Raw genomic sequence first — 24,240 nt, forward strand, 5'->3', positions numbered from 1 at the left:
TGTAGAAGATCAAGTTTTGTACTTAGAACAAAAATTTTCATTACTGAAGAGTTCCTTTGCACCACAGCCATAAAGAAAAACACTGAAAGCATAAGAAATGTTGAATAGAAACTGAAACTGCTGTATTTGTAGTAAAAACATTGTGGATAAGTGAATGGAGTGTGGTTATTGCGGTGATTAGTTAATGATTTTGTCACGCTGCAGTTTGAGGGTAAGTTTGCAAAGCTTAGCAGAAATTCAGTGAATATAGTTTTGATTATGTGTGCAAATTAAACATTGGGTTGCATTCTGTGTGTAACTCGAGTGCTTTTTTTTTATTCTCTACAATGGCTAAGATAATTATATTGTGTGGTTCAGAACACCACACATAAATCAAAGGATTTAGCGTCGTTTTGTAGAATACAGAGACAATCTTAATTTACCAGGCTTAAGTTACTACATGTGTTTTTCATTAAATAACCCATCGCTGATCTTCACAAAACCCCTCCACCACCATCAAAAATCGTTGTCTAGAGCAGAACATCAAACAATAAAATTATCATTAGCTTTCTAGACCATTAAGGAATGAGAACCCCTGCATTAATCTTACTGTTATTTGGTTTTAGTAAAGTGACCTTCAAAAAGAGTCTGAATGAATAAAGCACTAAAGCATTTGCTGTGGAGTAGACAGTCTGACATTTAAGAGAATTCTCCAGTTTTACTGTAATCAACATAACATCACACATGCAGAAGTAATGATTTTTAAAGAAAGTCTGGGAGATAAAAAGATCAATTGCTCAGTCAAGGAAAGAACATTTATTTTGACTTCTGGATGTCTTGAATACATTTTTAAAAATGTATATACTGAAGTTGAAAAAATACAACATCATCTTTAGGCTGTAAAGCAATCGAATAGATTGCACATTGACATAAATTATTTGCAAGAGGCATACAAGTGGAGATGTGTCAGATCTGAGACACCTGTATTCGTAAAGTAATAATGCCTTACATTTATGTACTGTCTTTCATCCATAAGAACCAGATCCCAAGATGTTTTGTAGAATGATAAAATGCAGCCACCTCTGCGTAATTTGTTAGTGCCAAACATGCTGTAGGTTAGGAAGCGAAGAACATCTTGTCCAAATGAATCTACAGAAAATAAGAAATTTGGGTATGTGACAATAAGAACTTAGCCAGGATATCAGAACTGGTATCTCTCACATAATGTCTTTAAAGACCACAAGTGGTTATAGCTAGAGATGGGCCCCAACTGCAAAGTTAGGTGATGGATCTACATTTTTTTCAAAGTTCAAAGGAGGTCTGATATGGGGCTCTTTGTTCAAGCCTACCTCAATTTATGACTTTGTTTACAGTCCATCATAATGGCACCTCCTGTAACTCAACTCATTGGTTCACTCTACTTTAGAAGAAAATGTGCAAAGCAATGTGTCACCCTTATCTCTTCCAGAATCAGCTTAGGCTTTTTTCCTAAAATATCTTCTGTTCATATGGCGGCAAATATTAAACCAGTGTAACTATGAAGTCTAAGAAGGTCACAATTCAAGGTACTATAGAGAATTGTTACCAGCGCAATCAGAGATTGTACAAAAGGCATGCAGCCTCTCTGTGGATGGTCTTTTCCTCCTTGCAGTTCCCTGGAAACCCAACCCAACTCAACTCTCCTTTTCATAGATTCCAAGGCGAAAAGGGAGATTGTGATCATCTAGTCTGACCCTACTGTACAACACAGGCCATAGAACTTCCCCAGAATAATTCCTAGAGCAGATCTTTTAGAAAAACATCATCTTGATTTAAAAATGGTCAGTGTTGGACAGTCCACCACGACTCTTGGTAAGTTGTTCCAATGGTTAATTACCCTAACAGTTAAAAATGTATGCCTTATTTCCAGTCTGAATTGTTCTAGCTTCAACTTCCAATTATTAGATTGTGTCATACTTTTCTCTGCTAGATTGAAGAGCCCATTATTAAATATTTGTTCCCCATTTAGGTACTTCTAGGCTATAATCAAGTTACCCTTAACCTTCTCTGTTTTAAGCTCAATAGATTAAACTCCTTGAGTCTGTCTCTCTAATGCATGTTTTCTAATCTTTTTATCATTGTCAGAGCTCTTCTCTGAACCCTTTCCAATTTATCAACTTCCTTCTGGAATGGTGAACACCAGAACTGAACACGGTATTCCAGCAGTGGTTGCACCAGTGCCAAATACAGAGGCAACAAACCTTTCTTTTCCTACTTGGGATTCCCTAGTTTATGCATCCATGGATTGCATTAGCCCTTTTGTGCACAGTATCACACTGGTAGCTCATGTTCAGCTGATTATCCCTCATGACACCCAAATCTTTTTCAGAGTCACTCTTTCCCAGGATAGAGTTCCCCACTGTGTAATTATGGCCCACATCCTTTGTTCCTTATCAGTGAGTGACCTGCCCTCTTCATTATTTACTACTCCCCCAATTTTTGGGTCATCAGAACTTTATCAGTGATGATTTTATGTTTTCTTCCAGGTTATTAATAAACGTTAAATAGCATAGGACTAAGAACTGATCCATGTGGAACCCCCTTAGAAATATATCCATTCAGTGATGATTCCCTGTTTGCAGTTACATTTTGTTAGCCAGCTTTTAATTCATTTAATGTGTACCATGTTAATTTTAAATCTTGCTAGTTTTTTCATCAAAAAGTCATGCAGTACCAAGTTAAATGCCTTACAGAAATCTAAGTATATTACATCAACACTATTACTTTTATCAACTAAATTTGTAATCTCATCAAAAAAGATATCAAATTTGACAGGCTCCAGTTTCCATAAACCCATGTTGATTAGCATTAATTATATTAACCTCCTTTAATTCTTTCTTAATCAAATCCCAAGTAAACCATTCCATTATCTTGCTCGGGATCAGTGTTAGCATAACAGGTCTATAATTACCTGAGTCAATCCATTTTTAAATATTGGTACAATGCTATTTTTTTTTCCAGTCTTCTGAAACTTTCCCAGTATTCCAAGACTTTTTGCAAATCAACCTTAAGGGTCCAGCAAACTACCCAGCCAGCTCTTTTAAAATTCTTGTATGCATGTTATCCAGACCTGCTGATTTTAAAATGTCGAACTTTATTCACTGTTGTTTAACATCTTCCTGAGATACTAGTGGAATGGAAAGAATGTTATCATCATATGATATGACTACATCATCTGTTTTTTCCCCAAATACAGAACAGAAATATTTATTGAACACTTATGCCTTTTCTGCATTACTATTGATAATTCTACCATTTCAATCTAGTAATGGACCATTGTTACGATTCTCTTTGTTCCTAATAGACTTCAAAAAGTCCTTATTGTCCTTAATTCTGCTGACTTTAGATTTCTCCTTGTGCTCCCTTTGCTTCCCTTATCAATTTTCTACAATTCTTAGCTTCTGATTTATATTCATTACTATCAACTTCCCCTTTCTTCCATTTGTTATATAGATTTATAGCTTCCTCTCTAAACCAGGTCAGGTTTTTTTTAACCAAGATGGCCTTCTTCCTCAATTTTGAGATACGTAGAAGAATCCGTTGGTTTCGGGAGCCAAACACAGTATTCATTATGGTGGGGAAAAGGCAAATGTTCTGCCCTAAGGGGCCTAAACCAAATCTCTTAACTCGCCTAGCATGAGGGATTGCCCTTAGATGGAAAGAAATTCCATGGAAATGCAATGAACAATTTGACATTTTCACTCCTCTTCTTTACAGGTAGAGTTTCAACGTATCTGAGCTCTCTAGAAGCAGCTTCCACTGTGTTGCCATTATTATTTATCACTTCCGATTATTTTTAGTTACTAAGGGATACATAAAATAAAATACAGTATTCATGGAGTTTAGATAGCTTTAATTCAGAACACATTTAAGAGGGACATTCAAGGACAGATGAATACTTAGCACATGGTAGACCACATGTTCTTCTTTCCTTTCATCTGAAGGATTTGGAACCTAAGCTAAAGTAGAATCTACTATTATTAATTATACTTCAAATCATTAAAGCTCCAGCAACCATTCAGCACTCTCAATTTATCAACATTCTCAGACACCATATTCAGACAATAAGTCCCATCTCACGCTAGTCTCAGAGCACTGAGTTAATAAGCATTGTCTGGATCCCAATGAAACCTAAGGAAAAAATGTTACAGAAAAGAAAAATCTTAGAATGGAATGTCCCAGTATCATGCTTCTTTTATGGGTTGTGTCCAGCTGGTCACATTAAATTAAATTAAAAACAAATGGAAGGGAAAACATGAAGATTGAAGAAAGACTTACGAAGGCAAATGATTGATATTATGTTACTTATAGAAGCACTGGGCCATAAAACTGCCGATAAATAATCATCATGATATTTTCATCCTTGCTACCCTGGGTGGAGATTTCATCAACTTTCATAAATGAAGCACAGCAAGGTGAGCTCAGTACTTGGGTAACAGGCCTCCAGTAGGAAAGCGCTGCCCGTAGTTTGGCTGGTGATTCCACGTGAGGCTTAAAGGAGCGCTGTGTTGCTAGAGTTGCCATATCGTGACGAAAACCAGAACCAAGGTCATGAGCACTTGAGTGATCGTTGAAGATCCCCTGGCACTAAGCTAAGTTAGCCCTGGTTCCAGTGAGGGTAACTGCATTATGCCTACCTTAATTCCCCCTGTACGTTACTGGAGAATTTATTCCTGTGTGAAGCTGTCCCGATTAAACAGTTCTTGCACCCTCCTTAAGTGTGGTTGCATTTCTTCAGGGGGGAGGGTGAAATGATTCTTTATTCTGTTTATTCTGGAAGGCTCAATAGGCCTCTTTGGGATTTAAGGTACCATATAAATGTAAATTTCTATAATGATGATAAAAGGGAAAAAAAGTCTTCAAATATGAAAACACTGAAAATGAGGTGTGGAAAATATAGCTTACATTTTTTAATTGAATTTTCATACCTTCACAGAAGGACAAAACAGTAGCAATCATGCATACAAATACTGGAACTTTGATAGGGGAGGAAAGACTTTTCATCTGCATTGTTGCTGTTGTTTTTTTGCCAGTTCTATGATTTAAATTCATTTTCAGATTATACACAATTCAGTATTACTAACTATCTTATTTATTTACTTGGGGATAAGAATGGACACACTTTGCTCCAGGCTGAAATTTGTAATGCAGTGTCTCAGACTCAGAAGGAATTCATATCTTTACTACATTCAGCAAAAATCTGTTTAATCCAATTTGAAATAAGAGAATGTAAAATAGATTTTTGGCTTCTGGCTTTTATCTGCATTCACATACCTAAATGGGCATTATTTTCAAAACTAAAAATTCAAATGAGATTATTTCATAGTAGAATCTAATTGCTTTAGATATTTGGCATAACATGGACCAAATTCAGCCTTGGTGTGCGCACGCACATGTCCTACCTGGAACTGCACCCATGTACTCGAAGGGCTGGATTTGGCCACATCTTTCAGTATCATGTGCAGTGAAAACTTTGTGTTGGCAGAATCGCAAAAGCTTCAGTTCTTTTTTGGAGAAGCAGAGCTACAGTGTTTATCTGGAGATTATCTGAACTTTCTAAATCTCGTTAGCCTCAAAATAGGGCTAAAAATTTTGCAAGTGTAGGCTTTTCTAGAACATTTCCAAATCTGATATCAGAAAACAGCACTAAGAGAATCAACATAGATAGAGTTTGTTTATGTCCACATTCACCAGATGGACTGGAATACTGCATGGTTTAAAAACGTACATTTATTTTTGCTGGGTTTCTACGGGCCTAATCCTGTAAAGTACTGAACACCTCCTGAGTGCTTCTGAGTGCTCTCAGCCTTCAAATCTCATGAAATTTGAGGGAAGTTGGCACTTTGATTGACTTTCTATGATTTTCTTTGCCATTCCAATAACTTGGGTAAACAAACAGTATATCAATGCATGTTACAAAAACGCATACAAGTGTTCTGGTCTGTCGGGGAAATACTCCAGTGCTCTAGATTTTCAGTTAAACTATGTATTGTAAATGTCTATGCAAGGTTTAAAAAAATAACCACCAGTTTATTCAAATAACATTAAAACTGTGTCACAGACTAAAGGGAAAGTCAATGAGACTTTATTGGCATGACGAGGTATAGACAGGCTCTTCACGTACCTATCAGGAGTTGGTAAAATCCACCCAGAATAGGGCCAAACACTGTGTGCTTGGGGTTTGATTCCATGGGTCCATTTGTCATTACCACACCTTCCTGATCCAGTGGCAGATTGCTACATAGTATGATGCTAATTCTAAATCAAAGCTCCTTCTCCATCTTCAGATCATACCCCTGAGAAACTCCTGACGATTTTAATGAGAGGTTAAGCTATTCCCTACTTTTGATCTGCTCTCTGAAGCATCTTCCTTGATTTTCTATACCCTGTCTTTTGTTGGTGTCGTTCACAAATATTTAAATGAAATTTATTGTCTCTATTTAAGTTTAAAATGTGAAGGGCGGAGGGGGGAGAAACCATATGTCAAGAAAACTGAATCAAAGTGAAAGTGGTATGAGCCTGAGGAGGCTAAATTTGACCTGATGTTTTCTATTTTAACTACTGGAAAATTTTGGTGAGATGTGGGCTCTGTGCGACATCTGTTTGGCTTTTGGGCGTGTGTGGCAGGGACTGATGTCTTTCTTTGTATGAAACTGCACAGTATCATATGCTGATATAAAACGTGAACACCCACATAGAAAATTCATGTAGTCTGCTGTGGTATTTCAGCTGTCCTTGTTTTGGTAGGTTTAACCAATGGAATCTCGCAGGACACAAAAAAAATGCTTTTCCACACTGTCAATAGTTCTTAACCAAGCTCTAAACCAGTGTTTTATTTTACAAACTGATGGAACAAAATCATTATTTTTAATAAGCATATCCATACCGAATCCATCCCAATCCGTTAATTCAAGCTGTAAGGACATGTTGAAACGTTGATCTCAGAACGTCACTCCAATTCACATTGCACATATGGATTTGAGGGTGTAATATAGCTCCCATCTCTGTTCTGTCTAGTTACCCTAAAGTCTAATGGTCTGATTTTCAGAGGTGCTGAACCCCTAAGACTCTCATTGAAGTTATCCCTGAAAAATCAGACCATAGTCCCACCCCCAAGATCAAAAATGAAAACAACCACCTTTTGAAACAAATCTTGGGTTTTGTAATGTCCCCTACTTCTCAACAACACAAACACTCATTTGTAAATCCAGGCTTTTTTGACAAAAAATATTTCAATTGAAATTTTAGCATGTTCTATATGGCTCTACTGAAACCAGAGCTTAATATTTCCAGGGCTTTACAATCATGTGCCTGCAACCCAGCTTCCCCCCCCATTGCTGACAATAGTTAACCATTCAGACTGTACTAAAAGATGCCTGAAGGCGGAGAAACATTGCTAGATTTTTTTTTAATCTGTCAGTATTTTAATTGCTGCTGCTGCTTATTTTTATATTTCCACCCCGATGTTCCTTAGGCATCTTTAGACAATCAGGAAGATAGTGTTGCACCTCACCTGAAGGACAACCTTTAACATTTATCAGTTTTTCAGTCACTAAAGCATTTTATGTTAGTGCAGTTTCTATTTCCATGTAAAATCCTGAACATCTGCTCCACAGGAGATGGGGTTGCTACCAAGCACTACTGTTAGATTTCTCGCCAAGGAGTTTCAGTGCTTCATGTGGTTTGTGTTTTATCCTTTAAACAGTTGATTATGTTTTATCCTTTCTTCCATAAAAGCTAAATATAGGCAAGATCTTCACTAATCTGAAACATTTTATGAAAAGGACAGTATTTTTTTTTTAAAAAAAGCTTTCTGGGTAGATATTACAAATGTATAAAATAAGTAAGCACAATGTCTCTTATGTTACATCTGTGTTCACCAGTTTATCTCCGATTAATATGAATAGAAACTGTGATAAATGTAGATCAGGTAGTTGTACTTACATACCCCCACTCACAGGGGCTTATACAATGCTGTCAGAGTCCAGTCCAGCTTCCACTGAAGTCAATAGGAGGGGTCTTTCCATGCTTACATTACACAGAATTATCAGAACAAACAAACAAACAACTTTGGAAGGTATATAAACCCATGTGATTTGGAGGTTGTGGTAGATAATCAGCTGACACTGTGGCCAAAAGAGCTAATGCAATCCTGAGATGCATAAACAGGGAGGTCTCAAGTAGGAGTAAAGTATTTATTTGACCTGTATTTGGCACTGGTGCAATGGCTGCTGGAATCCTGTAGCCAGTTCTGATGCCCACAGGATGTTGATAAATGGGAGAGGGTTCAGAGAAGAGTCATGAGAATGATTAAAGGATTAGAAAACATGCCTGATAGTGATAGACTTAATGAGCTCAATCTGTTTAGTTTAATAACGAGAAGGTTCTGGGGTGACTTGATTGCAATTTAGAAGTATCTAAATGGGGAACAAATTCTTAATAATGGGCTTTTCAGTCTAGCTGAGAAAGGTATAACACGATCCAATGGCTGGAAGTTTGAAGCTAGAAAATTCAGGCTGGCAATAAGGCGTACATTTTTCACAATGAGGGTAATTAACCATTGGAACAGTTTACAAAGAGCTGTGGTGGATTGTCCGTCACTGACAATTTTTAAATTAATATTGGATGTTTCTCTAAAGCTCTGCTCTAGGAATTATTTTGGGGAAGTTCTATGGCCCCTGTTATAAAGGAGGTCAGGCTGGATCATCACAATGGTCGCTTCTGGCCTCGGACTCTATGGTTCCGGACATACAGTAACCAGTATTTGGCCTTGTCCATTCCACAAATGCCAACGTTGTGCTTTATGCATCTTTCCCTGAAGCAGGTGGGACTGTCCAACAGAATGAAAATGAGATCTTTCAGAATTTTTCATGGAAAAAAAATGAGAGAGTGAGAGAGTATCTCCATAGCCCAGGGATTACAGGGCACTTGTCTAGGTTGTGGGAGATTCTTGATCTGGTGCAGCAATTTTTATGTTTCCAAATACGTGCTATTTTTACAATTTGTGGGTGAAATCTTAGCTCCACTGAAGTCAGTGGGAGTTTTGCCATTGATTTCCACAAGGCCAGGATTTCATCTGATATCTGCATATTTTTATATACTCACATCTGTTACTGTGCTTTGGTTTTGATTCAGAAATTACATAAAGTCCTGTGACAAACTTATAACATTTCACCAAAGATGCTGCCTGACCTTCTCATCTGCCCCTTGAGAAGGCCAGGTTGAAAGATAAAGACTGCTTACAAGAAGTCACTGAGAAATTAGAATATGAAGGATATTCTAAGAACAGTTCAAACATTCATTCCAAACATTCAGCTGCCCAGCTTAAGTTTCTTCGCTATGTGTTTTATATTTTCCCTCTGTGAATTATGCCCCCGCAAATCACATTTCTAAAGACAGAACAGAACAGACAGTAACTATTCCTGGTGAAGGAAATGTGGATCCCTATTGTTAAGCTCTATCAACAGATCACTCGTGTTTCTTCTTAAGCTAACTTTAATGGGACTGCTACCTTCTCTGTTGGACCACACAGCACAATGGTCAAGAAACAGAAACTCAGTGCTCTCATTATGAAACTTCAAGCACTTTTTATATTGGCCTCCAGCATAAAGTAATTGGGGAATATGAATTCTGAAAACTGAGTTACAGTCTCAAACTATGGACACCCCTAGCTATTTATATCCACAAAATACTACAACCACGCCGTGCATGTTTTCTGGATTCTACTCTGCATCTCATGCCCACACAGGTCACATAGCTAAACCCAAGGAACAAGCATTACTTTGAAAATGTTCCAAAGCTAGCTCGGTGCAGTGTGCTTTCAGTTTCCACCTTAACCTGTCTCTATATCTAACCATTTATTTAAATAGCCTATTAGTGTGATTATTACGTGAAGACACGATTCTGCTCTTGGTGCCCTCATTTTGAGCTTGGGGGTGGTGAAGTGTGGAGGAGCTGCAATGAGGCTGAAGACTCAACCAGAATTCTTCTTGGGGCACTCACACCAGAACAGTAGCTACCCGAGCTTTGGAGTGTGGTCCCAACTTTGCAGGCCCTCGTCGGGCCAGAGAGGCAAGTCACTGCACTTCCCCCTTCCCCGTTTTTGTACACCTACTGACTGCCTAGGTAGTGCTAAGAGGGAATAGACTCTATGCTTCCCAATGCGCTTCTTGTCAGCCATTAGGGCACAGGTGGAAGGAGAGACTCCTTGCACCATCTCCTGCACCTACACGCATGTGCAAGGACCAGGTAAACTCTGGCTCATAAGGGTAAGTCAGGCCCTCTTACTAAGTTATGTTACAGTGTACTTTATATCCAAGTTTATTGTTAGAACTAGATAGCATCAAGCTACCTGGTTTGGGACGGATGGATTTTGGAATGTTGATCGAAGAAACTGAATTTCCCTACATCTGCTTCACAAAGACCTACACAATACAGCCATACATTAAAATGTTTAGATTTGCATTGCTTGTACTGCAAAATGTATTATCTGCTGTTGCCTAGCAAAACACCACTTTGTATACTAATAGTTTGCAAGAAACCTGGCAAATTTGTGTTGTATTTACATAGAGTATTGTAATAACGATTAGCTTCCACTGTGCTGGGCTTTCAGAACACTACATGCCATTGTTTTCATTAGAAAGCAAAAGTATTAATGACTGCAAACACTGACAATAGTACTGCATGCTCTCTTCAAGAGCTAGCCTTGAAAATAATGGTTACTGCTGTTTGGAAATATTTCTTCTAGTCTTCAGTAGATTTTGCACAAGTGTCCCTGAAAAGCTCATTCAAAAGGGGGCTACAAACATGTTTGGAGAAAAATTCTAGTTAGAAATCATCAAAATATTCATGATTTTTTTTCACTGTACACCTGTTTCCAAGTTAGCAGTAACAATTAGCCAAGTAGGAGACCTTAACAACCAGTTAGCATATATTACCTTAGAGTCACACACACAACTCCCCACTGATGTCTGTGTGGATAGCCCACTGTGTGCAGCCCAGAGAGGTAAGGGAAAATGAGGTCAGAGCCTCTGTAAGGAGCCCTTTAATTCTTCAGAGGTGTTTTGTGAGGTTATAATACTGTACATGAATTTCTATGCCTGTGTAATTCCATAAATCCCAATGCTGTAATTGGATTACATTTTTGATGGTTTTCTTTCTTTCTTTCTTTCTTTCTTTCTTTTGCAAAGCAGGAGTGAAGTTCTCTGTGATGCTTGAATTCGCACACTTTTTTCACTTATGCTTCAGTAATTCTCTGTGTGAATTCAACAGGGTTCTTAGCATTAAACACGTACATCAAACTGCTGACCTTTTGCATCACTTAGACTTTGCTAAGAGATCCCATGCTTTCAGGAGCAGGGATTTGTACATCAGAGAAATTATCGTAAGTCTACTGAGCCACCATTTACAAGCATTCCTCGAATGCTTTCTCATACTTTTGTTGTTTTCCATTGAGTGTTGATTGTACGCATATAAAAGCTGTAACCATGGTGGAATGCCTGCTACCTAATGAAGGATAATATCAAAATACGTGCTGGCATATCAATTACCTGTTTCTATCTGTGTTTAAAAAAGGAATCAGCTTTAAATGTTGGTTCGTACTGCTCTGCATGAAATCACGCTGGGATAGGCCTATAGCTCAGACTATAACCTAATGCAGTTTAAAAGGTTATGTTGCACTGGGCAACAAATGTAAATAGGACCTACGGATGGAGGGGTACATAGGCCACGAGTAGTTTTTAAACAAGAACCTCTGTTGGCAGGAGTGACTTAGGGCTACCAGTGGTTTCCCATATGAATGTCTGCTGTCCTCGGAGGGAGGGGGCCCACCAGCAGTATTTCCGGAAGATCCTTTTGGAGCAAAGCCTGGTAGCACATGCTTATAACTTATATATAGCGTATATAACTTGTCTAACTTTTCTTTGTTCTGATTGGTTATGTTTGTACAGCATGCACAAAACTGAGGGCAAAATTCCAAGGCTGAATTTGAGGCCAGGAAAAGTCATATTTGCATTAGTGAAAAGTAATCGTCATTGTGATGGATTGCAGTATTCTTACCATATTTACTTGAAAAGAAGTTCAATTGAAATTAATGGAATACCATTACTATTCAGCGCCAATAAAGGTATAATAATCTGCCCCATGGTTACTGATGTTAAAGTTATGATTTGAAGGTTGTTTTTTACAGCAGTTGGATTTTCCTCTATATTTTACTCATGTGTAATGTATATTTAGTCTATATCTACATAATACATGTCAAATTAAAGTAGCAAGACTTGCAGAAATGCTGTGGCAACTCAAATCAACCTGTCAAGTTTTATTCTGTATCATAATACTTCTCACTTCGTATTTCACAAATTATATGTGTGCAAAGTTCCAAACTCAGTGTCTCCTAGAATTCTGTAATAGTTGTCTCGGCCAAAACTGAATTTTATATTCAGTACTATGAGCTTTAACCTAAGATATACCTGCCGTGTCCTGGATCTAATTTCATTTCAGCTGTAAAAGAGACCACCCAATTGGAGAAGGAAATATTTTTATCTCCATGCTAATTGGTAAATGATTTTTTTTCAGCAGTTAGGCTCCCCTGGAAATGAGCCAGATATGTAGTAGAGTACAAACCATTGAAAAATGAACAGAGACCACCAAACTCACTTATTTTCAGACAATCTCACTGGCACCTGATAAACACAGAGTGGTTTTGTGTTCCTACTAGCACTGGAAATAGATTACAGACTTCTATATGGATCACCCATCTTTTCCTCAGTATCACAATATTATGCCATGTTCACATCTTATGCATTTTCTTGTAGCGTCGAGACTAAATTTTTATTATTGTTACTAAGCTTTTATTGACCATCTCTCAATGTAAGCTTTTATTATCAGGCATTTAAATCAGAGTCTGTCTCGCTTTTATCTATTGTCATAATTGTTCAAAAATGATTGGCTCTCTGTTTTCTAGATAAGCGTGCCATTCAACAACTGCCCAAGGGTCCAGTCCAGCAAATCCTTTCTTACACAAATAGATCAGCTGAACTATTTGCTTGAGGGCTTGTATGATTGGGGCCCCCCAATACTTTGTGTTATTGTAAAATAATTATACACAGATCCTACAAAGCAGCCATGAGATTTAACTGGAAAGTCTCTTATCTGTTTCCCTTTACTTATAATGCTGATGCTAAAAGTTAAAATAATATGATACTAGCTAATTACTTTGCAGCTGTCTTTTATGTACAGTTGGTGAACTGGCCCAATTAAACAAGAATCAAACTTTCAAACAAGTTTAACGTTTACTATTTACCTTACCTTTTTTTTTTTTTCAATTTTGTGTGTGTGCATTTCCTGTTGTCAGTCAGCTGCTACCTGAATGCTGGAATACCAACAGAAATTCTGTTCATGTGATATTATCTACTAGCCTCCCTTCTGAGAGGAGGAAAAACCAGGAATCTGCATGGCATGTGGAAGTCCTGGGAAGACAAATAAACTCATTTCCTTGCCCTGGTCACCTGAGCAATAGCAGGACTACGTAATGCTAATACTCAGCAGACATTACAGAATTCTGACTGAGGTCAAGAGGAGTTTGCGATATAGACAAATGACAGGATATGGCAAAAAGACAGAATTTCTGAGTATTTTCTTCTCATATACTTCTCATATACATGTGATGTGACTGTTATTTTAATAATATATTATCAGATTGTGTAATCTCCACCTTTTTCAGTTGCTTCGCTGGCTTCCCATTGTCCACTGCAACACACTTAAATATCTTGGGTGAAATCCTGGCCCTATTAAAGACAATGGGAGCTTTGCCAATAGGTCCAGGATTTCACCAGTTCACCTTATTGTCCACTCTGCTACTAATGCTTTCTCCCAGCCTGTTCATTTTGTCAGCAATCAAGAGCAGCCTTCAGTGCCCTGCTTGTCTTTTCTTCTTTCCATCTTCAAACCTTTTTCCACCTCTCACTTCACTGAGTCACCACCTTCTCGGCATTCATGTCCCATCTAAAGACTCTCTTCTTCGGGTTGCCCAGGAGAAGTGAATGAACGTTTTAAAATACCCCAAACACTGTAAATCATTTCTCCCTCTAGGCTTTCCAGTGCATGCCATTTCTTTCTCTATTGCAAAAGTTCCAAAGCTGTGCTTTGTGGACCACTGGTGGTCATAGAACCCTCGTTCTTGGTCTGAAGAAAGGTGGCTGCTCATAAAGTGCTGGGTTTTCTGGTTTTGCTGCTGCTCAATCATATTAAAGTACATTAAGGGTCAGATTTTCATTTATGTTAAGGCCCTTTTACATCACTCTGACAATGTACAAGGGCCTTAACATGGATATAAGCCACATTATGTTCCTGGAGCAGAGCAGAGGGGCCTTAGTGTAATTAAGAATCAGGCCCTAAATGTTTTCCTAATGTTACCTTTTTATGTGTGTAACTGTGTAGGTACCAGGAGATTGTGTGATTGTGAGTGGGAAGGGAGGCGCCCACACAACACTTTCAATTAACAATTTCCCTGTACTATAAAAGAATCTGCTAGATTGTAAGGTCTTCAGGACAGAGACTGGCTTAATTTTGTGTCATGCATAGCACTAACAGCTTGGCACTGGTTAACAAGTAATAACTAATAGTCGGTAGTTTATCAAGAAAAGAAAGACTATCATAAGACTCATGCTAACTTTTCAGTGGAAGCCAGGGATTAAACTGGAATAATTCAAACATGTTAAACTTGATATAGTTCAGAAGGGTTTTGATGTGTTATATAATGGCTTCAGCTCGTTCATTTTGGAGTCTCCTAACCAGTATAAATCTGTGTACACAGCCAATCCATTTCTTTTTCTCCTTTTCCTTTTGATCCTACATCCTCCTTCAAATTTTGTAAAGTAGGCTTATCATTATGCACCATCTGATTGCTTTGAAATAGCTATATAGACACCAGACCAAATACCAAAGATCAAATGTACTAGTAAGTTTCATTTTGCTATCAGTCCACCAGTGATTGGTTAAGGCAACCAACCAAACTAAACCTTCCCTTTACACCATACGAAATGTTGGGTTTGGGGGAATGTATGTTTAGCACACAGGGTTGTGCCTTCCTACATATACATTAGTAATATACAGTTTCTAAATTCTAGGACTGTGAAGAAATGTAGAATAAGGAAGACGTCATAATGAACAATAAATGGTAGCCTTAAGAGGTCCACGTTTCTCTTCAGTACTGCTGTTAGCTCAGATGTACCTATGCTCTGTTCATTTGACCTCTAATTCAGATTGACATGAATAATATAAAAAAGGCACAGTGTACTGTGGGATGTACATGATAATGTTTGACTCCATGGGAATTTTTTTCACCTGTTTGCATATAACGGAGATCCTTTCATATCTGAATTTATACTGAAAAAGGAAGAAATGAAAGGATGCGCTCATCAGTGACCAATTAATTAGTTCAGTGTTCTATCTCCTATTAATGACAGTGATATATGAAATCAGGAATCCAAGGCAACAAACTGCTTGTAAATAGAAGCGAATACAGTTTCTCCATCAATGTAACAGTACCTTGTTTATAAAGCAACTCTTCTCTTTTCTGTTTTGGATTGTTGGGGTTTGTTTGTTTTTGTGTTTGTGTTTTTGTTTCTTTTTTTAATTCAAACATCTAGCTGTAAATTTGGCCTATATTTTCCCTACTCTTTCATTTCTGTTAGGTTTAATGTGTACTTTATAATAATGCAATCAGTGGAACACAAGCTGTGTTAGTAACTAAAATGCATAATTCCATTTAACAATGGATCGCATATCTGACACTGCACTCCAAGTGGCTGCTTTCACATCTTTTCAGTTGTTGTGTCAGAAAATCAATCAATGACTTCAGCAAAATCTTGATACTTTTCTCCCATCTACAGAGAGGGACGTTAATTATTTATGGCCTCTCTTCTTTTTCAGAACTCATCTATTCTTAACCTAAACACCTCACAGAATATGCATTACTGAATCTGCCTTGGTTCTCCTGTTACCATTCTTCTGAAGTTTAAGTAAGTCAGGATACAATGTCTGGTAATTCAAAGCTTTTTAGCAGCCAAAAGAAAACATTTGAAAAGACTGATAATAAATCATTCTGAATGTTAAGCTATTTCATATTTCACTATGTTAAGCTCTGTTCTATGCATTGCATGCACAGTAAAGTTCACATATCAGCATATTTGCACAGGGATGATGGTCTTGGTGAATTTAGTATATTAGAGGATGAAGACTTCCTGGTTCAATGGCCAATGTGGCTGGGTATATGACGGAACACAGGAAGCTGTTGGCATCTTCTTGACAAGAATGACTTACTAAAACTGTAGGAGAAGATTTTAACCCGAAGAATGTATTAACAACTCAAGTTCTGTCAAGAACTTTTTTTATATAGGCTCAGGACCCAGGGACTATGTGACCGAATGGATCTATGTTCTACCACAAGGCCCCAGGCTTTGTAGCATTGCAGTGCAAAACCTATGGCAAACTGGAAATTCTGTGGCAGCATCAAGTAAATCCAAAAATGGAGGGTTTTCTTGAAATAAAAATGGAAAAGGAATAACATAGTCAGTAAGAGCTTGTGTTTGTAAAAGTCTAAATTTGGAGGCAAATTTGAGTTGTTCCTTTAAGTTGTGTTCCGTTGCTGTTGTGTAAGCAGGGGCAAGAGATGGAGAATAGGTCTCCCTTTGAAGATAATGGCAAATCTATACTAAGTAGTGTGAAGTATTATGAGAAGTATTTTTAAAAGTTAGGCATTTGATTGTATGATTTACACATGATGAAGCAAAGCAGAGCCACAAATGCGTAAAAAGAACTAGATAGGTTCATGGAGAATAGGTCCATCAATGGCTATTAGCCAGGATGGGCAGGGATGATGTCCTTAGCCTCTGTTTGCCAGAAGCTGGGAATGGGCGACGGGGATGGATCACTTGATGATGACCTGTTCTGTTCATTCCTTCTGGAGCACCTGGCATTGGCCACTGTCGGAAGACAGGATACTGGGCTAGATGTATCTTTGGTCTGACCCAGTATGGTTGTTCTTATGTTCTTAATGTCACATCATCCCTAACAAGTGAAAATATTTCTGATAGGATCTTCCCCACTGTGTATTCAGGCCAAAATTTTCAAACCTGAATACCTTAAGGTAAACTTCTGAATCCATGATTAGGTAGCTAAGTAACAGGGACCTGATTTTCCGCGAGTGAAAAAAATCCCATTGAAGTCAAGGGGCGCTAAAGGTGCAGAAAATCAGATCTCTTTTAGTTTAAGTGCCTAATTTTATATACCAGGTTTGAAAAGGTTGGCCTTGGCTCATACAATTTATTTATCCCTGTGATTGCTGCACATATTTATAGAGACAAGCACAGTTTCTAATCACTGCTAACTTAAGAGTTGATTGGAAGTGATGACCTGCAATAGAGATGAAAGGCTATGTAGCCCATCTCCTGACCCCAGGATTTATCTCTTTGTCTTCCTTCTTTCTGCTGGTATTTTAGAGTCATCCGTATATGTCCTCAGCATTCAGGAGTTTCAAATGGGGTACTAGGCTTATTATAAACAATGTAGAAACTTCAGTGACTTCTCTCAGTGCGAGGGGGGGGGGGTGTGATACAGAAAACACATCTGTAGATATCATTCTTGTTTAAATTCAGTGTGTGTGTTTTCATATGTACTGGATGTTCTAAATTTAAATACTATCAGTCCACAGCAATAACAATGCAATACTTTCATTTGACAGCAGTTAAAGTTGCATATGGGTTCAAGTTTTAGACAACACTACTTGTAAAATGCCTTTCCTTTTATAGCTGAATATTTTTAGAGTCTTCTAAGCTAAACTCCTGAACTGAGTATGATGCATCTAGTCATCTAGCCCAATCAACAGCAAAATCACAACTTCATGTCAGTGCAATACATTGTTAACTGATATGTCAGAAAATCAATTAATTACTTTTAAGTAGCAGTTAAGAGTATCCACACAATACTGCCATTTGAATTATTAAAGAAAGCAAGATTGAGCTTTCTCCCAAACTGAAATCCTGCCCTAGAAGAAAGTGCAAAATGCTGCTTCTGCCCTGAAGCCTAATCAACATTATTGAATAGGCTACAGGGGTAGAAAGAGTGGTGGAGGGTACAAAATTGTGAAAATGCTGGATTGCCAGGCAAAGGCAGCTGTTAAAGGAATTAGAAAGTTTGGATAGCAGACTCCCTTCCATAGCAACAAGAGAGTCTCCCAGTGAGAATAAACATGAAGACTGTTCTCTGAGTCTTTGGAGATCCAGGCTATGTGAGGAGGGCACAAGCACTCCTTCATCCCCTAACAGAACTTCACAAGGGGCACCCTCAGTCTAGGTTCTTGTGCTCCTCCTGTCATAGGTTCTTGTAGATAAACTAGGGATGCATGGCAAGGTCCCAAGTGGACTTCAAGAAGCCTTCTGTTCTTCTCCCTTCCCTGGCTGTAAGGGACCCTATTTAGGTAGATTGCAGGTTTTGGGGGGGAAGAGGGATTAGGATTGAGAGGGATGGGATTTTGTTTTTGATTGTGGTGGGAAATCTTTTTCACAGAACAAGGACTTGCAGTGTAAAGCACATAAAGGCAATTACACTCTGGGTAGTCTGAATTCCTCTGCAATCTCATGACCTGGCCGGATCCTCTTTAATGAGAACTAGATGCTCCATAGCATGTGGGACTGGGGAGAATGGCGATAGCATGGCTCTACCTCTGCCACACCTGTCAGTGGAGTAGGACCAGCAAAGAAGGGAGCATGCATTCCCCCTTTCAACTCACTCACTGGCATGGGCTCCCAGAGGAATACAGGCTGAGCCAGTCAGAATGCCCCTAGAGACTGGTGCTGAAATAGAACAACCTCCCCCTTCTCCAATGCAGGCCCTTAATGTAAAAGCCAGAATAAAGCCTTATAAACGTAAGTCAAATTTCAAGACATTTCACTGGAATATGACAGTTGCTACCTTTGCTCTCATATCCCATGACTTGTTCTCTCCCTTGTTTACCTGTTATGTAGTTTTGTTTTCTTTTAAAAATTGGTTTATCTAATAAAAATTCGACTGTGACTCTCTCTGTTCAGCCCTCACAGCGAGCCGTGGAGGGGTGTTGTTGAGAGGCAGATGAAACACCTGTCATCCCTCTCTGATTACAAGATATTTTCTATCCAAAATCTATCAGGCTGCTCCGTGTGATGTGGCCCCTCATTACATTTTCAGTTTGAGGAAACAAGCAGGCTAGGGTTCTAAAATAACCAGTATGCTCTGTTTTAAAATACTTGACCTGTTAGCCAAGAGGGAGCTTTGGTGGAGCTGGGGCCTGTGAAGGTACCGTTGGGGCAGGATCTCAGATGGAACAACTGAGGCAAATAGCCCACATGCCCCCTCCATTTCTTCACCTCAGGCACATGCAGATGGTTCTTCTCCCCACCTCCTCCTTCCTTGTGTGGCATAGCATGCGGGGACAGGAGGGGTTACATGCTGCATCCAAGTCCAGGCTCTGGGTCTTATCCAGCCTACCACTGCAGCCATTGGGCAGTAGGGGTGGTGTGGGACCAAATGATTGGCTCCCATCTGGTGTGAGGGGTGTGTGTGAGAGAGTGTACAGTTTTTTTCCTGGGTGGGGAAGCTGTTGTTTCAGCCCCACCCTTTCCACCTTTCAAAAGGTTGCTAAATCTGTACAATGCTGGAGGTTAGGCTGGTTCCCAGTTTGGGGGTCTGGAAGGGAATTTTTCCTGTAGGCCAAAACTGGTGAGTGGCTGTGTGAGTTTTTTTCACCTTGCACTCTACATCCAGGAGCTCTGGTTTTGAGGGGTTAAATTACAATTGTCCTAACTTTGGTGATTTCCAGTGCAGTTGGTGGGTTTGAAAGGGACCAGTGAAGGACTCTAAAACCCAGTAGTGGCATGGCCTTGATGTCTGGTGCAGCTTGTAGCTTCTCTTATCTCATCTCTTCTACCTCTGGCATGGAGAACGTTGGGACTCTGGCTTCCAGTCAGGATCTCTTGCCTGACCTAAGGGTGTACAGGGGGCATGTCCTTCATACTCCCCGTCAGGCTGAGGGTGCCTAGGGCCATTGGTGTCAGTTGAAATCCGTACAGGAACACCCCTGCTGGGTGATTTGCCCTGGTTTGATATTAGATGGTAATAAAGTTGCAGCCTCCACATTTGACCATGTTGAGGTTTCCATAGGCACATCAGTGCTACCTTTATTTTAAACCAGTTCAGGTGACAGTTCTGAGTCTATGGGCCAAGTTCTCTGCTGGCATAACACCAGTAAAATCATTGGAGCTGTACCAGCAGAGATTTTGACCCTATCTCAGTCTTTTGGTACCTCAGTGATTACAGGCTAAGTTCGTCTGATATAAGCAGAAAATCATGTGTACTGAATTTAAGCTTGGCTTGAGAAAAGTGTGTGTGTGTGTGTGTGTGTGTTTACACATGTGTACTTACCACTTGTATATTATTGCAAAGCAGTTCTCTTGTGGTAATAGTTGTTAGCTGAGGATAGATGGAAACAACTTGTCAGTCTAGAGCTCTGTGTCTGCAGACATCAAAGAAGAGATGTAGAGGTTGGCCAGATGCTCTGAGATGAAGAGTGAGTTGTCACTTGGCAGTGAATACAGCTAGCTGATTTGGGGATTGCTGGCCTGGCTGGTCATTAAGGAGCTCCCCCTCCTGGCTGATGTGTGCACTTGAAGCAGTATTTTCCTGCTTCTGGGCAGATCTGCAGCAATAGTCTGCAGAAGCCATGAAGGCAAAAACGGGAAGTAAAAAGGAAATAAATAAATAAATAAATAAATGATACGTAGGTTCTACACATGAAGCTGTCTTTCGTGCTATAGCTTAAATGATGATATTTCATATTTAAACTGCAGCGTTTTGGGCTGTTCAGGCATAGCCATTGCTCCAGACTGTTGTTCTTAGCAGGAAACACAATAAATGTGTGAGTACAGACTTGAAATACTGGGTATTTTTCTGACAGTAACAACTTTACAACGTAGACTATTTTTAAAGGAGGCACTAATGGGAAAAAAAGAGCCTGCCAAAATATTAGCTTTTGATAACTTTTAAATATTTAGTAAGACGCCAAAAAGTAAATAAAATGAAACAGCTGCAACTCAAACTGTCTCAAGGTGTGGCCTCTTAGAAGAGTATGCCAAGTTTTTGCACAGTGGAAGCCTGTGCAAACATCCCAACAAAGAAGTCATTGTCTTTTGGATTTTACACAGTAGCTCTATGTATTTGTTAGGGAATCCCGCCCTCGACTGCACTTTACCAATCCTGTCAGAATCACCAGAGAATGCGTGAGACATCTAGCATATAGAAAAATAACCTGCTTCAAGGAAGAGTTGCTAAACACTCTGCAAAAAGGATTCAGTGCTTCAAAGCCAGTTAAAGATGGTGCTATACGTTGAAAACAGGATATGTAATGTGTCCTGTTTTATTTTATTTATTTTACCTGCCTCTCTTTTTGTTGGAATTATATTTCAAAATATGTAATTCACTTAGCTCAGTTCAGAGAAACCTAAAAATACTCTTTACCAGAAAGTAGGGCTCTCAATACCATCTTGGATAATCTTTCTGGAGCTTTTTTTTTTTAAATAGATTTAAAGGCTGGAAGAGACCATTAAAGCCTCACTCTGACCTCCTAGATGACACAGGCCCAGGGCCGGCTCCAGGCACCAGCTTTCCAAGCAGGTGCTTGGGGCGGCATTGAGAATGGGGCGGCAGTCCATGTCCCGCGGCGGCAATTCGGCGGCGACTGCTTGGGGCGGCAAAATTGTTAGAGCCGCTCCTGCACAGGCCATAGAATTTCATCAGTTACTCCTATACAGAAGCCAGTCACTTTTTTTGACTAAACATCAACATTACAAGTAAATAAATAGATTTAGGGTGACTCTGAACTTTGAGAACAGACATCTAAGACAACACTTAAAATACGATGTGACTTTTGAAGAGTACCAGTTTTTGTTAACTGATTGAGTTTTAAGATCAAAACTTTGAAGATATATTGCTAATGTCACTGTCAGATTGGAAACCTGGCTCCACCACTGTTTTGTGCTTGCTTTTCATCCACCCACAAATGGAGCACAATAAAATAGCACAGTCTTGCTCTCTATTACTCCCTTTAATTTTAAACTTGCATGTATATTTTTGCTGTAGGAAACAATTTGTGAAAACCATTGTGGACTAGTTGTAAACTGCATGCCGTGCCCTTGCTTATTGTGATGCCATCTTCAATGAAAACATTATCAAAGGCAGGATTTTCAGAAGTGCCGAGCACTCACATCTCCAGCTGAAGTCAATGAGAGTTGCAGATACACGGCACCTTTGAAACTTAGGTCCCAAGTGTTGAAACGACTGTCTTAGCCTATTGTACTTGTTCCTGAAATATGCACTGGGTCTAGAATTAGCATCATAAACATTTTTCCTGTGCATATATAGGAATTAAGAATGCCACTATCATCTCTCTTCTGCCCTTGCCACTTTCTGGTGCTAGACATTTCTGTAGAAGACATCTGAGATGAGGCCTATGGGCTTGTGAGCATGTCGGAGGCAATAAAAATACAACTGGGGTCTCATTCTCATGTATAACACTGCCAAAACTGCCACAGCACATTAAATGGGGGTGAAAATTTTCTCTTGCAAGAATCTGAAGCTTCCTCTACATAGCAGAAACCACAAAATAAAAGGAAATTGAAGTCAAAGTCTTTAAAATCCTACTCAGTTTACTATATCACCAGGCTCAACCAAAAACATAATATTATAATGACAAATTTAAAAACAAACAAAAACCCCAACTCCATTAACAATCTGAACTCCATTTTCCCTAGAAGTCTATGCATTCTGGTGGCAACAAAGGTGTCCATTATACAGCCCCAGCATTTCTTATCTTCATGTAAATGTACACAAGATGCTCAAACTCTGATAGAGAGGTACCAAGCATTAGGAAAAGGAAGATGAAAACTGTCTGATAAACATGAATGAAGGAATCTAGTAATAAAGATCTGTAAATTGCGAAAGCTCGGAGCCAATGGCGTGTAAAGAAAGAATCTTATCCATATTGTTAGCATTTGAAGATAGTGGCTAGCAGGGGTGCTTTATCTGGTCGGCAACAGAGATTATTGTACCTTCACTGAACCACTGTCTGCAAAACCCAGGAAACATCTTGCTGTGCAGTTGATGAAACATTTGCTTGAGGTCCCTCCCAGTCCTTCTGTTACAGTTGAATAATGTTACAACACAAGCTTGTGCAACAATGACTAGGATGGTAAAGGTTGTGCTGTAGCATTTCATGTCATTTTTCCCCCTTCCCCTGGAAATTAGGTGCAGTGCTTGTAAAGATCTCTTTTCTGTTACCTAAGACAGACTGTGAAAATAAAGAAGAAAAATAATAGTGCTTCTTGTTTTTCTGGTCAGTATGAGATCAAAAGACAAACAGCTACTACACAAATCTCTACATCAGGTTTAGCCAGCCATAAATTTAAAATTTGGTGCATCTTTTGTGGTAGCTATGGTGCTATTCCTGATATGTAACAGGAGTTTAAAAAAATAAACTTAATTTAAATGTAGGTGTTTGTTGGATCAGGGCATTGGTCACAAAATGTGTTAGCTGAGATTTCATGTCAAATTACAGCTGCAAAGAAGCTTTTTTATTTTATATCATATATAAAAACTCAACAGTGGCTTCGACTTTAAATATGAATTTTGGTAAGTGACATATCCATAATAAATCTAAGGGCCTAATGCTTCCCTCAGTCCATACACACATACCGGCCAATAGACTTCAGTAAGGCACCACACACTGAATGATGGCAAGGATTGAGCCAATATTTTGAAACTCAAAATTCAGTACATGAGCGGTTACTTTCTCCATGCTGTTAAAAAAATAAAATACCCTAAATCCTGATATGATAAAATGATCATATACACTTCCTAAAAAAAGAGAAGTCTTTAGAAATGTTTATATAGCAGAATGTGGGCTGCTACCCAGTCAGCAGTGCAGTACAAAGGTGGGCTTCTGTATGCTTATCATTAAGGGCCTGATCCAAAGCCCACTGAAGTCAATTAAAAGCCTCCCTTTGATTTCAGTGGTTTTGGATCTGGCCCTAAGGGCCTGCTCTTGGTGAAGTTCTGTTTTACTGTACCCTAAAGCAATGTCCTCTCTGCCTATCTCTGAAGTTTTCAAGGTGTAATTTACCATTGCTTATCTAGATA

General features: G+C 39.0%; 1 protein-coding gene across 4 annotated transcripts in view; it reads left to right on the top strand.

Annotated features, from left to right (window-relative positions):
• Nucleotides 1-24,240, top strand: part of RUNX1 (RUNX family transcription factor 1) — a 207,851-nt gene that overhangs the window by 66,483 nt on the left and 117,128 nt on the right. Inside the window, exon 2 of one of the 4 annotated variants that reach the window (XM_007054616.4) lies at nt 15,949-16,037. The exons of the other annotated variants lie outside the window; for them this stretch is intronic. The gene's annotated coding sequence lies outside the window, so the exon portion shown is untranslated. The remainder of the gene's footprint in view (nt 1-15,948; nt 16,038-24,240) is intronic. 4 annotated transcript variants of the gene reach the window in all.

The sequence above is a fragment of the Chelonia mydas genome, chromosome 1 (genome assembly GCF_015237465.2).
Source record: "Chelonia mydas isolate rCheMyd1 chromosome 1, rCheMyd1.pri.v2, whole genome shotgun sequence".
NCBI lineage: Eukaryota > Metazoa > Chordata > Testudines > Cheloniidae > Chelonia > Chelonia mydas.